This window comes from Capricornis sumatraensis, chromosome 18 (genome assembly GCF_032405125.1).
Source record: "Capricornis sumatraensis isolate serow.1 chromosome 18, serow.2, whole genome shotgun sequence".
Lineage (NCBI taxonomy): Eukaryota > Metazoa > Chordata > Mammalia > Artiodactyla > Bovidae > Capricornis > Capricornis sumatraensis.
In genome coordinates, this window is record NC_091086.1 from 46,634,067 (window position 1) to 46,649,582 (window position 15,516).

Genomic DNA, 15,516 nt, shown 5'->3' on the forward strand with positions numbered 1-15,516 from the left:
TTTGTCAGGGGAAAGAGGGTAAGAATGCAATTTGAGGGCAGGGATGCTGAAATAACTTTATTTTAATCATCCTGCCTGGGTCTAATCCAGAACTGACTATATGCTTGAACCCTGAATTTTTCTGAATGTACATTTCAGACTGGTTTGAGAAACGCTTTATGAAACAATTGTTACATTGCTGCAAAACCCCAGATAAGCTGTGGACATAGAATCAATGATAGCTGGATTGACTTAGACTTAGATTTCCTAATATGTCCTGGGAGAAGCTGAATCATAGGCAGTTGAAAACTCCTCCTTCTCCCAAACAATGTGCAAGTTACCAATTAAAAAATGATGAGACAGGATCCAACAATGTCCCCACAATTTCCCAGTGGGCTCCAGGAAGGTTAAAACTTGATCTGAACAGGCTCTCTTGCTCCCCACAGATTTCACATTTTCCAGTGCTCAGTTCATAATTGGAAACAACCAGGACCCAGTACAGAAAGGCCATTTCCTCTTTAATGCCCTTGAGGTTTAACAGATTGTTGTGTTTGGAGCCTTTGGAATGAAGCCATGTTTAAAACCATGAGCTCATGCTTTCCATAGATGAGACTTTGTGTCAGATAGACTGTCACATTATTAAAAAAACCCAAAAAACAGCAATCAGCCACAAGCTCCAGGCATGCGTTTATTTGAAAGAAAGCTATGTTATTAAAGCGTAATTGTGATTTGCAGGAAAACAAATGATTGAAATTATTAAGCTTTAAATGTTAGAGGGATGTGTGTGTGTGTGTGTGTGTGTGTGTGCATTACTTGCAGCTTCATATATATAGTTTTGTTTGCCTTTCACAATATTCATGGGAAGAAGGCAGGGCAGGTATTATCATTTTCACTTTTCATTTGCAGAACTTGAGATCCAAGAGATTCCATGACTGCTTAAGGTCGCATACCAGGGTATCACCGCATCTCCTAATTGCTAGACCAGCTTCCTGTGTCATTCTTTTTCACCTTTGCATTCCATCTCAGAGTCCTAGATCATATGTTAAGATTTCCAGGAAGACAACAAAGTATATGAATGCTGTCTTTAATTTTTTTTCCTAGTAGAGAAACTGTGTCAGAGAAGGCAATGGCAACCCACTCCAGTACTCTTGCCTGGAAAATCCCATGGATGGAGGAGCCTGGTAGGCTGCAGTCCATGGGGTCCCTAGGAATCAGATAGGACTGAGCGATTTCACTTTCACTTTTCACTTTCATGCATTGGAGAAGGAAATGGCAACCCACTCCAGTATTCTTGCCTGGAGAATCCCAGGGATGAGGGGGCCTGGTAGGCTGCCGTCTATGGGGTCGCACAGAGTCGGACACGATGGAAGTGACTTAGCAGCAGCAGCAGACAAACTGTGTTTTCAATCTTAACAAGCTTGACATTTTCTTTGTGCTGATTTGCAAAAACTCTGGGGACTGAGATATTCCTGTCACTGTCGTTGATTTAAGGTGAATACAATGGCCTCATTCTAGCTTCTTACAAACACTTCAGTCTGGATCAAGCAACTAAAATTTCCAGGGGGCAAAGTAAGCTCTTTCCATCAATCTCAGGGTTAAGTACTTGCTTCCATCAGAGTTTAGGTGATTTTTTAATTTGGAGCTGGCATGCTAATTCTAGCTGGCAGCCTCTCCTTTGGCACTTGATGTATGTAACTGTGGGGCTTCCCAGGTGGCACTAGGGGTAAAGAACCCCCTTGCCAATGCAGGAGATATAAGAGACGTGGGTTTGATCCCTGAGTCAGGAAGATCCCGTAGAGAAGGAAATGGCAACCTACTCCAGTATTCTTGCCTAGAGAATCCCATGAACAGAGGAGCTTTGTGCGTTACAGTCCATGGGGTAGCAGAGTCAGACATGACTGAAGTGACTTCGCACGTAGGTATGTACCTGTATTGTATTAGTTTCTTGTTGCTTTTTAAACGAATTTTCATAGGCTGTGTGTTCTAAAGCAACACACATTTCTTACCTTATAGTTCTGGAGGTCAGTAGTTTGAAATGGTTCTCAGTGTCAAGGCATCAACCGGACTGCATTCCTTCCAGAGACTTGAGGATAAATCAGTTGCTTGCTTTTTGCAGTTTCTACAGGTCACTTGCATTCGTGGCGCATGGCTCCATTTATCTGTCTTCAAAGTCAGCAACATGGGGCCGAGTCTTTTTCACACTGCCGTCTGTCTAGTTATACGTCTCTCTTCTGCTTAAAATAATCCTTTGGATTACATCAGTTCCACCTGGATAATCCAGGCTAATTTTCCAAATGCAAGGTCAGATGGTTAGCAACATTAATTCCATCTGCAGTCTTAATCTTTGCTGTATAATCTACACATTCACAGTTTTTGGGAGTTAGGATGTGGATATCTTTTGGGGGCATTATTTTGCCTACCACCCATATATTGTTTTATTTTCTTTTCAAACAGTACGCATTTTATATAGTATATAACTTGGATAGTTTTTTTTAATTGCATCACTAAATGTTCCTGAACGTGGTAATAAGTGGCATTCTATTTTCTCATGAGGAACATTTAAATCAAATGAATTATAACTAAAACCCACAATATGTTATAAAATGAAAAGCACAGACATTTAAAAAATCTTTTAAATTAGTCAGAATAACATTAACCTATAAACCCTGTAAAGGAAGCATGATTGTATGCTATTCGATAATTGCATTTTCCTTTTTCAAGGTACTGAAAATTATAAAGCAGGCAATGTACAATTCTCCTGCATCAATTAAATGTGCTTGAAAACTAGTACCTTGGCAAGTGAAACACCCAGAAAATATTTAAGTGAGTAAGAATTTCCCTTTCTTCATGGATCAGAAGGACTTTTAAAATGGTGATTTTTTGATCACCCAAAGTCTCCAACAGCTTACTGATGTTATTTCCTCGTGGCTAACAGTTGTCTTCAAAAGCTCCCCTCTAGCTTTAGAGAGTGGCTTTTCAAAAATTAACTACACTTCTCCCTATTGCGTTGTGAGATAAACAAGTGAAACAGAGAGGAAATGGAGGTGGGCGAGAGGCCTGGAGCCGCATTACTGGGCAAGACAAGCCATGAGGACGACAACATGGGGACAGCCTGTATGTCTCACGTCACGCCCCGCTCTTGTATGTTGCCTAGTACAGGCACGCGTGATCACCTCCCCAGGGTGTTTTCTCACAGCCATTAAATGTTTTTAAACATAATTGATACCTGATAAACCTTGTTGCTTTATCTACTGACTTAAGGACATTTCTAAGCCTGTATTCTTACTGCCTTTTAGTGAATTTATTTCAGGTATTTTCCCACTTCCTACATTTGAGAGTGGTACACGTTTTGCTCTTTCTTTCTCGTCTTCTTCCCACCCTTCCCACTCTTTCCTTTCCCTCTTTCTCTGTACCTCGTTTCCCCTTCTCTGCTTTGCTGTGTGTTTATCCTTTCCCTCTTCTCTGGCTTCTTCTTGGTGCACATTCACTTTCTCCGGCCCTACCCGCTCTTTCCTGCTCTCCGCCACTTCACCTGTGGACCTGCAGTTAGCAATGTAATTGGACAAACCGACTGATATCAGGAACAGAATGTATTTTAAAAGCACTTCAGTTAAAATCATGCTTCTTAATTAAATATTCTCAAGCATCATACTCTGTATATAAGTTAGGGTGAGGGTGTTTTTAAGAACTCAAGATCCGTAAAATTTTTTCCTTAGCTAAAATGTATGTTACCACTCAACCCATTGTATTTACAGAGTATAATAAAACATTTTATATGTTCTATCTGGTTTTTGAAGCATCACGTGTGAATATAGAGATTAGAAAAATTCAGAAAGGCCCAATGAGGAAAATAAAAATTATATGTAATTGAATTGCATGAAGGAAAACACTAGCAAATGTTTTGAGGATCACTTTATTTTACCATACATGAAATAATATCTCCAATGTGGCAAATTCAGAGCTTTCAGCAAAAATATAAAAGAGAAAATAACCATTATCCAACTAGTCAGGAATGACTGTGATTGACATTAAAAGATGTATTTCTTTCCTGTATTTTCTCTGTATTTCTACATAATTGAAAGTGTGTGGAATGTACAATTTTATATTCTTTCACTTAATCTCATATAATGAATATTTTTGGCATCGTTAAAAACCTAACACATTATTTGCTGCATAGTGTCCCATTCTATACATGTTATACAATTTACTTCCCAGTCCTCTGTTACTCATCATTTAAGTTGTGTCCTATTACTAATCATTATAAATGATGGAGTAATGGATATCTTCGTGCACAAACTGTTTTCCTTATTTAAATGAGTTATTGAGAAAATGAAGCTCTTCTTCTTCTTTTTTTTTGACCACACCTTGTGACATGTAGGATCTTAGTTCCCTTATCAAGAGTTGCAACATGTAGGATCTTAGTTCTCTTGCCAAGAGTTGCACCCATACCCTTTGCATTGGAAGCACAGAGTCTTAACCACTGGTCTACCAGAGAAGCCCTGAACCAGTCATTTAGGAAATATTTATGTAAGTGACAGTGGTGGTGGTTTAGTTGCTAAGTCATATCTGACTCTTTCAATGCTATGGACTGTAGCCTCCCAGGCTCCTCTGTCCATGGGATTTCCCAGGCAAGAATACTGGAATGGAATGCCATTTCCTTCTCCAGAGGATTGGAATTTGGGATCAAAAGTGTGTACCTCTGAGCCTCTCAATCCATAATTTCCTAAAATGCAGAGTCTGTCCTTTCTTTCTTCCTCTGAAATGAGAGTGTCTGCCTGACTGTTACAGGATGGGACCATCTTGACAGACGAATTTCCCAACTTTATGGAGGAAAAATTTTAATTTCTCTCCTCAGATTTTGATTAGGATTCACCTTCCATCAATTATAACACAGTTGTTTGTGATTTTTAAAAGGATAGTCTTTATTTTAGAGCAGTTTTAGATTTGCAGAAAAGTTGCCAAGTTAGTACCTATAGTTCTTGTACACCTGGCCCCAGTTTTTCTTATTAACATCTAATGATACTATGGCGTATCTGTGACAACTAAGGAGCCAACATTGGTACATTTCTATTAACTAAACAACACACTTTCTGTGGAGCTCACTGGTGTTGCCTAACATCAGTCTTCTGTTCTAAGACCCCACCCAGGACCCCACATTACATTTTAGTCATCATATCTCCAAAGTCTTCTGCGGACTCTGACAGTCTCCTCGGCTTGGTCTGGCTTTGAGGACCTTGACAATTTGAGGGATATTTTGTCAGTTTCCCTAACACTTTTCTCATGGTTAGACTGGGTTTTGGAGAAAGCAATGGCAACCCACTCCAGCGTTCTTGCCTGGAGAATCCCAGGGACGGAGGAGCCCGGTGGGCTGCCATCTAGGGGTCGCACAGAGTCGGACACGACTGAAGCGACTTAGCAGCAGCAGACTGGGTTTTGGGGAAGGCCACAACAGAGATAAAGTGCCCTTCTTGTGACCTTGTATCAAGGGCATATGCTGTCATGTAACTAGTCACTGATGGTGCTATCCTTCAGAGCCTGGGTGGAGTAGCACTGATTCCCCATTGTAAAGTTCCTGTTTTTCCTTCCCTTTCAGTACCCCTTTCTAGGGAACCAAGTCACCAAACACAGGCTACACTAAAGGTAGGGTTAGGATAGGGGGAGTTCAATGCTGCTTCCTGGAGTGAAGAATATTCACCTGCGTTTCCTGTAATTCTTCTTTCAGGGAAAGAAGTTTGTACTTTTAATTTTATTAAATAAGTGTGTCACATAGAGATAGCCCCTGGTAAAGTTTAAAAATAATTGTTTTGTTTATAAGAGAAATATATATCAAATGTATATATGTGTTTTATATAGGTACATATATATTATATATATATATATACACACACACACACGTATATTATATCAAATGTAGCCACTTTGGGAGTTATAGAAAAAGTATAGAAGAGAAAATAACCCTTATCTTCATGTTTTTGCTATGATCAGAAATTCTTGATTATACCTTTGTACTTTGCTTACGATTACTATCATTAGTAATTTGGTAGGTCATAAACTGTCAGACAGATTGACATTTGTTTCAGGCCAATTCATCTCCAGGTATGTCACCCTCCTCAAGGTTAAAGTTACTGCAAGGTCACAAATGATGAGTAAGTTTTAGCTATCACTTAGGTGCTTCAGAAAGTTCTATAGAATTCAGCACATACTTTCCAGAACTAAGTAAATTGTTTGTGCTGCATAGAGTTTGATAAGAATGCCATGTTATTTTAGTGTTAAATTATTCTATTTAGTGTATAATTATTCTTTCGGTAGGGATTTTTAAAATGTTTTATGCCGCTTATCATTTCTCTGTTATGAATTATTTGAGATATAAATAGTTTCAAATGGAAAATTGAAAGAAAAGTAGACTTTATTTTTCTGAGTTAAAAAAGGGTGAATTTCAGTGTTATAATCTCTCTGATGTTGGTGTGAAGATTTAATTCATTGTTTATTTAAATCTGTTAGAAGTATGTCATATTAATCTAATTATTTTTATTTTGAATGTTCCTGGAACCATCAAAAAGTTGTCAAAGATGACAGGTGGAACAATAGGTTTCCTTTCCTTCCTAATAATAATGGAGAATAAGAGGAGCTATCTTAGGATATGATATTTAGGCAAAATTCCGAAGAATGGAAAGTGGGACAGGTAATAACCGATATTTCATGCCAAGTGAGCCTGACCCCAGACTGTACGTACAGGTGGGATATAGACAAGAAGGAAGTTGACTTGACCACAAAGAATTTGGGGACTTAGAAGTGCTTGATATATGGAGGGCAGGGAGGCATGGGGCTGAAAATGGAATGGTTGTCTGCTTCTAAGCAGAATTACTGCAGGCAGATGTCTGTCCCCTAAGCCGCAGGCTAGACTTTACTGCTCTGCATAAATTAAGTGGTTCTCCCCAAAATGACCATTACATTCTGGCATTTAGGAAAGCTTCCAGCCACACGGATTAGGCACCTATCAGACCCCTCACTTAAACAGTCGAAAGTCCTCCATACATACACAGAGCACTTCACCAGCTTTTCAGCACTCCCTCATAAATGTGGACGGATAAGCAAGGAGGTCAAGACATTTTAGGAAAGCTTTCAATAAGAAAGCAATAGAGCAGTGTAAACAGGAAAAATTAACTTTGGAGAAATCAGATTCAGGAAACATGAAGGAAGGCAACAAACCAATAGGCAAGCCATAAAACCTATAAAGAGAGTCCTTAGAAGTATTCTCAAGTTGACTGCGTCCATAAAACAAGAAGATGATACTGCGGGAAAGGAACAGCTAGAGGCCAAGAATGAGAAAAAAAGACTGATGCAATTTATAAGAAATCAGTGGAAGTGTTGGAAGATAAAGTCAAGATCATTTCCCACAAAATTGATAAGACTAAGAGTTAGAAAAGATGGGGGAAAAAATAAGGAAAATGGAGGAGCAATCCAGAAGTTCCAACATCCAAGAGTATTTTTCATAACTGAAGAGCTGAAAAATGCAGTAACCAGAGTGAGACGGACCACTGAGTGTTCTATACAATGGATGAGAGAAGATTCACTCAAAGGCATATAAATTTGAAAATTGTCAAATAGCATACATCAAGAGATGACCCTAAACCTTTTGGGGAGAGAAGAAGGGGATACCCAGAAAGGACTGATGTTTAGAAAAACGTCTGACTTTTAAAAATGGGTGCTAGAAGAAACATAAAAATGTGAGGACCAAAAAAATCAGTGGCTCTAACTTGGAGGTATGATCAAGGGAAGTTCCTGCGTAGCATACACAGCCCAGAGTGGAACTGTGAACTGCCAGGCAGGAGCAGACTCTTGAGAGTCCCTTGGACTGCAAGGAGATCCAATCAGTCCATCCTAAAGGAAGTCTGTCCTGAATATTCACTGGAAGGACTGATGCTGAAGCTGAAACTCCAATACTTTGGCCACCTGATTTGAAGAACTGACTCATTTGAAAAGACTCTGATTCTGCGAAAGATTGAAGGCGGGAGGAGAAGGGGATGACAGAGGATGAGATGGTTGGATGGCATCACCGACTCAATGGACATGAGTTTGACTAAACTCTGGGAGTTGGTGATAGACAGGGAGGCCTGGCGTGCTGCAGTCCATGGGGTGGCAAAGAGTCGGACACGACTGAGCGACTGAACTGAACTGAGGCAGGAGCAGAGAGATGGAGAGCTCCAGGGGAAATGTCCAAGAAAAAACAGGAGTCCATAGAGCTGTGCCTTATACATTGGGGATTTAAAAATAATGGATTATTATAACAGGAAGGCAGCACAATAAGGAAAGTAAAACAAGTAGAAATTCCAAGGAAAACAAATGGCTGTACCTAAAGGAAATACTAGTACCTTGTGTGGCTTGGAGACCAACCTAATAGAGTAGATACTGGTCAGTAAGTTGTATCAGTGTCTACTGGCTGAGTTTCAGGTTTGCCTTTACGTTGTTTTAGAAATGGAACTGCAGTTATCTATGTGGCTTCCCTGGTGGCTCAGTGGTAAAGAACCCAGGAGTCATGGGTTTAATTCCTGGATCAGGAAGATCCCCTGGAGAAGGAAATGGCAACCCATTCCAGTATTCTTGCCTGGAAAATCCCATGGACAGAGGAGCCTGATGGGCCATATAGTCCGTGGGTGTCAAAAGAGTCAGATACCACTTAGCGACTAAATAACAGTCATCTCTACTGGTTTGACAGAAGTAATGATATTGAGAAAATGGCATGGGCTTTATGTAAGAAAGCCAGTCCTCATCTATTATTGCAGGCACAATACTTTAGACAATGCCTAAAACTGCTTTTTAAAAATAACAGCATGTTATTGAGAAAACATAGAGATAATTTATAGAATAAGGTTAAAAAGTCAAGAATCATTACCTTTGGGGATTGGGGGAGGTGGAACAAAATATTATTGCTTTTCATAACAGGCTTTAAAAATATTCCACTTTTTAAACTTGTGTGCTTTAGGTACATTACTATTTTTTTGTTATGAAACAACCAAAATGCATTGTATTAAACGCAACTAGTTCTAGATTACAAACAAAGAAATAAAGAAACAATGAATAACTCTAAAAGATTTTGGAGGGAACAATATGGGAAATTTGAACATGGAATGAAATTGGGATTATGTACAATGATTGCTAATTCTTAGGTGAGGTAATGGAGCTGTGGTTATGTAGGAAGAGTATCTGCTTCTTAGGACAGGTTTGCTCATGTATTTAAGGCTGAATTGCCATCCTGTCTGCAAGTTACTTTTCAAATAGTACAGCCTATATATTTCAAAAGTGGCAGAATATTAGTATTTTTTTAAAATCCAAGTGCAACTGTATGGATGTTTATTTTACTGTTCTTTGAGTTTTTTGTACTTTTGAAATTCTTCTAAGTAAAACGTTGAAGGGCTTCTCTGATAGCTCAGTTGGTAAAGAATCTGCCTGCAATGCAGTGGGAAAAAAAAAAAAAAAAAAGCAAACTCACTGTACTCTTAGACCAACTTTTTCCCTGCAAATAACATCGAGGCATAGCCTGCACATTTTGCAGGGAAATTGGAACTGTTTTTACAGAGGGCAGTTTTGGTGTGGTCTGTTCATATTCCAAACAGCACTGCCATAAACTGTTTGCTGGCCATCTGCACGTCAATGTTGAAATAGGGGTCAGAAAGTCAGGGAAATTGAACTTTAATGAAGGAGATGTCTAGTCAACTCAGGGCCATGTTTAAGAAAAAAAAAAATCTTTGAACTTCAGGGAGTACTGAGCCATTCTGTCCTTGGTGTTGTTACTGTGTTCCCCCAATTCTGAAGCCTATTTCCTGGCCCTTCATTTAACTCCCTGGAGAAAATAGATCATTTCTTTAAGCCCTAGTAAAAGGAGTAAGTCCTTGCTGCTGCTGCTGCTAAGTCTCTTCAGTCGTGTCCAACTCTGTGCAACCCCATAGACGGCAGCCCACCAGGCTCCCCCGTCCCTGGGATTCTCCAGGCAAGAACACTGGAGTGGGTTGCCATTTCCTTCTCCAATGCATGAAAGTGAAAAGTGAAAGGGAAGTCTCTCAGTCGTGTCCGACTCTTCGTGACCCCATGGACCGCAGCCTACCAGGCTCCTCCGTCCATGGGATTTTCCAGGCAAGAGTACTGGAGTGAGGTGCCATCACCTTCTCCGGAGTAAGTCCTTATTAGACCACATTTTTGCCTCATCAATTTCTCCCCTGAAGAATTTGATTATTGTGAAGGGAGAAAATATATATACTTTCCCCACTATTTCATTTCTCCAAAGTTGATGGCGTTGAAGTGCTGGGATCTCAGTGTCCAATTCTGGTGTGATTTTTAGAGAGATATTGACAAACTGTGGTACTATTTCAAGGAGCTTAATCAGGTTGCTGAAGGATTAGCACAATAAGAAATGAAAAATGGTTGAAGGAAGTGCAACTATTTAGGCTGAAAAGAGAAGTCTTAGTGGTGCATGATAAATATTATCCAGTATACTTAAGTAAATATTCTATATTTTGTTGTTCGGTTACTAAGTCGTGTTCAACTCTTTGAGACCTCATGGACTGCAGCACGCCAGACTTCCCTGTCCTTCACTATCTCCTGGAGTTTGCTCAAACTCATGTCCATTGAGTCAGTGATGTCATTCAACCATCTCATCCTGTCACCCCCTTCTCCTCCAGCCTTCAATCTTTCCCAGCATCATGGTCTTTTTGAATGAGTCAGCTCTTAGCATCAGGTAGCCATTGGAGCTTCAGCGTCAGTCCTTCTAGTGAATATACAAGGTTGACTTCCTTTAGGATTGACTAGTTTGATCTCCTTGTAGTCAAGGGACTCTCAAGAGTCCCTTGTTTTGCACCACAGTTCACAAGCATCACTTCTTTGATGCTCAGCCTTCCTTATGGTTCAACTGTCACATCTGTACATGACTACTGGAAAAACCGTAGCTTTGACAATACAGACCTTTATTGCTGATAGTGATGTCTCTGCCTTTTAATATGCTATCTAGGTTTGTGATAGTTTTTCTTCCAAGGAGCAAGCATCTTTTATGTATAAAAAATATTAGACATATTCCTGTATAGCTCCACAAGGCAGAACTAAGATGATGAATGGAAGTTATGGCACACACACCATAAAGGAAAGAGATTTTTAATAATTAGTTTAGCAATAGTGGATGCCTTGAGAACAATCTTTCCTCATTAGAAGGACATTTATGATGTGGATGAGTGGAGGTGAGGAAGCAATTCCAGTATCTACTGAAAAATTGAGCCTTCAAGTACCTTAGGATAGGCTTGTCGGATTTTACAAGAAGCTGCTATTTTTGAATTAATGCTACATGCCAGCCATGTAGGTGCTTTGTCACAACAATTCATTTATTCTTAACAGCTTTAGCAACTGAGCATTCTCCATTTCTCATAAGAATGACCTGAGACTCATTGGTCAGCCACTTTGACCAAGGTCACACAGGAAGAAAGCATAGAACCAGAATAAGAACTCAGATCCAGATTTCATAATGAAGTCCAAGTTATCCCCACCATATCAGTTTTTGGATCCGCAAGTTCTAATCCATTACATGAATGTGAAATCAGCTTAGTGTTTTAGAACCAGGATTTGAATTGATTAAAACAAAACGGAATGTATCAGAACACCACCTACATAGGAAAATAGGGAAGCATTGCTTCCTGAAATTGTTGGTTATATACTGGGCTCACAGTGTGAAGGGTCTTTTTAGCTGCAAGTCAAGATGAACATCTTAACTTCATGGACCCTTAACCTTCTTAACTTCCCTTTCCTAGACTCCTTCAGTGGGGTTCACTTTGGTGACCTATTCCCATGACCAGTTTCCCATGTATGAGTTTCCTGAGGCTGCTCTAGTAAATCACTACAAACGCAGTGGCTTAAAACAACAAGTTCTGGAGGTCATGACTAATGAGTGTCCTTGGGGTTACATTCCTTCTGGATGCTTCAGGGGAAGTCTGTTTTCTTACCTTTTTCAATTTCTAGAGGCCACCTCTGTTCCTTGGCTTGCGGCCCCTTCCCCACCTCATTACAACTTCTTGCCTCTGTCATTACCTCCTCCTCTGCTCATTCTGATCCTCCTGCCTCCCTCTTATAGGACTCTCCTGATTACCGTGGGTCAACAGTCTCCCTCTCTCAAGATCCTTAACTTAACTACATCTGCGAAGTCCCACACACCATGTAAGGTAACCTGCTCACAGGTGCCAGGGGTTAGGCTGTGGATGTCTTTGGGGGGCTGGATTCATTCCACTGCACCACACTTACATTATAAACTCTAAATGCTTAAACTTTAACACTCCTCTTTTCGATCATGACCTCTTCTGCATTTGCCCTGTTTGTCATTTCCTTTGACTTGCTTTTCAGTGGCTCACAGTCTCAGCTGAGACATCAACTGGGCTCCATCAAAGGCTGGTGGCTTCTCCATTCTTCAGAGCAGTTTTACAGACTCTTTTCCTGCTTGCCTCAAGTAGATGTTTTTACCCTCTACCTAAAGAGGAAAAGAGGTTCCTCGTATATATCATTTAGTGACTCTCTTTTCTTCTTGTACCATCTGTGATGGAGAATATAGCATTTCTAGTCACAAAAAGTATTAGAGAACAGTGTTTGTTTTATTGATGGTTTCACAGGTAGAAGAGACACAGGAGTTTACCTTGTACATTTCTTATGATGCTAGCAAAAATTCCCATTTTCCTTTTGCATGTCTTTTTCATTGACCACTGGCTGATACATCTTCTCCGGTGGGCTTTTTGTTTGTTTCTTTTTTCCCTTTCAGCCTCTGCTTCTCCAGGTGCCACTTTGTCTACATCTGGATTATTTCTGGAACTCCCAACTTGTCCCTTCTCTCTTAAACACAGTTGTTTAAGACTTCCTCAGTTGCTATTTCCCTTCCTCCCACCACTTAAATGTTGTCTTCAAGGATGTGAAATTGTATTCTACTTTCACAGTAGAAGTCTGTTCTTTTTTTTTCTTTAAAAAAAAAAAGAGTTTTTTCTTTTGCCCTTGGTTGAAAAGTACTAAAGGTACCCAGACCCATTCTCCTTACAGGGTAGTGGGAGATTACAAATAACTAAAATAAATGTGTCCCACTATAGTTATGACTTTCTTGTGGCTTATAAAGTGGAGACAATGAGTGTGGACTTATTCTTTCATGAAGAGCCTGTGGAAAGGCAAATCTTGCTTTAACTAATTCCATTTTAGAATACAATGAGGATATAAATATTTCCTAATGCTCACATTCACGTCTTTAGCATCTTACACTAGACCTGCTCTTTATTTTTTTTCCCTTCCTCTGCTGTGGCACTTAGTGAAGTGTAACATGCTATGAAATTCTCTCATGGTTTGCCAGCTCCCATCACCAAGCCACCAGAGAAGGCATTCCTCTTGGCCCTGAGCCATTGGTAAACATCCCTGGAATGCTCTGTTTCAGTTCAGAATCACTTTGGTGGCCATAGCAACAGTCTTGACAGGCTGCTGTGCTCTTTCCATGGATGGGAGTTCTCCCTGATTGGGGATTATTGCCGATCAGAGATTGTCACAGTGAGAGAAGCAAGACCAGGGCCATGTTCTCCACAGCCCAGGGAGGGTTTTGCATCCTTAGTGTAGTTTCTGACGAGAATGACGGCCTGCTGGGGCATCATGAAAAAAATAGTGCTGTGCCTCGGCTGAGTCTACCCTAATGGTTTTCTGCTCCCTGTGGGAGACAATGCTTTCACTTGTTCACCCTAATAACATGTTTCCTGGGCTCCCAAGGTGTTAGCTGTTTTTTTTTTTTCTTTTTCCCTCTTCCTTTTGGATGGACTTATTTTCTAGAGTTGACAAACATGGATTACTGCTTAGAGAGACCAAAAAAAAAAAAAAAGCAAAGACATAGAGAAATTTTGAGAAACAAAAATTGTTCTGATAGAAGATTTTTGGCAGAAAGAGAAGAAGTCAGAAATGACCTTAGGTGTCTGATGGGGCTAGAAAGACCATTTTGTGAAACTGTCAAGTAGGAGGCTCCCAGCCTGTCCCTGAATACAGCGTGACAGAGAAGTTCTGATGAGTTTTTGGTTGCTACAGGCTCTTAGATGATCTTTTTGATTGTGATGGCTTATCTGGGAACACATGGTTTGACATGTGATAAAAATTCCCTTTTTAATTTTTGACAATAGTAGGTTTGCTGGGGTTCATCAGGATTTGTGTCAGGCCAGCTTAATTCAGACTGCATATTTTCCTCTGTGAAATGATTTCACCTTTATTTCACATTTCAAATGCAAAACATTTATTCACCCATTTCCTAGAATGACTTAAACTTTTTTATTTTTTGCATCTTTGAAGTGTCCTGATCTTCCAAAATGTTATGGGCCTTCCCTGCAAACTTTAGATTCAGGGAATATGCTTCATAAACTACAATCAACAATCATTATTGCTGAAACTTCTTTTGATTGAGATGAACTAAGTGTTTGATTAGAGTCATTACGAGTATTTCATCATATTCATAGTATTACGCCTATTTGTTGTTGGGAGAAGTTAAAAAGCAATCAAGCACCACCTAAGGGGAAAGTGTAGTGTTTTCCAAAGTATAATACACGGATTATCTGTCAACAACCCCAAGGTGCTTGCTAAAATGCGGATTCCTGGGTATCACATTAAACTTACTAACTAGAATGTGTATGTGTTTTTAATAAGCTTTCCATGTGGTTCTTCTGCACACTAGAATTAGAAATAGGTGGATCATTTGATGTCTTATTCTCTTTGGTGGTTACATTTTAAATTTCTAAAAATCCACTTTATTGGGCTGAGTGACTGTCCTACCTATCTATCTATCTTCCATAAGAAAAATAGTGAATCTGTGGAGAGAGCTCTCGGGAACTAGAATTGAACAAATGCACTCAGTTCCAAGTACTATCAAGTAAGAAATGAAGAAAACTAGTTACTAGGCAAATTTTCTGCCCTTATGTAAGCAGAAGGTTTTCTTCTGAAACTCGAAACAGACAGCCGTGAAACAAGCATGTTAACCGTGCCTGCCAGATAGCAGACTCAATGTACATGAATTTGAGCAAATTCTGGGAGACAGTGAAAGACAGGAAGCCTGGCATGCTGCCGTCCATGGGATCGCAGAGCTGGATATGACTTACCAACTGAACAACAAGATATGGAAATGATTGATTGAATCACAGGGAAGAGTCCAAGCACATCACTTTGAAGGAATCCATGAAGACAGCAAAGCCTTATAAGAATTACCTTACTCTGTTCCTATCAAAATTCCTTAGCAAAGAATATTTTCTCATCCCCATTTTAGAGATGAGGAGAGCAAGGCTCAGAGAGACTAAATTACTTGTATAAAGCTACCTTGCTTAATTGTGCTGGAGTTGAGTGTTGAACTCAGCCCTGTCCCCAGACTGTTCTGCTAGCGGAACACAAATTCTGCTGTAGATTATTCTGTCTCCAGGAGGAGAAGGGGGAAGGTCGGATCTGGCACCCATTGTTGACCTAGAGACTTTATTAGGTATATACTATATGCTGACACTCACACTAAGTTTATTG

The 15,516-nt window shown here is 39.9% G+C and overlaps 1 protein-coding gene across 2 annotated transcripts in view; it reads left to right on the top strand.

The window, feature by feature from the left end:
* Window positions 1-15,516, top strand: part of ADAMTS12 (ADAM metallopeptidase with thrombospondin type 1 motif 12) — a 374,380-nt gene that overhangs the window by 112,682 nt on the left and 246,182 nt on the right. The gene's annotated exons all lie outside the window — the stretch shown is intronic.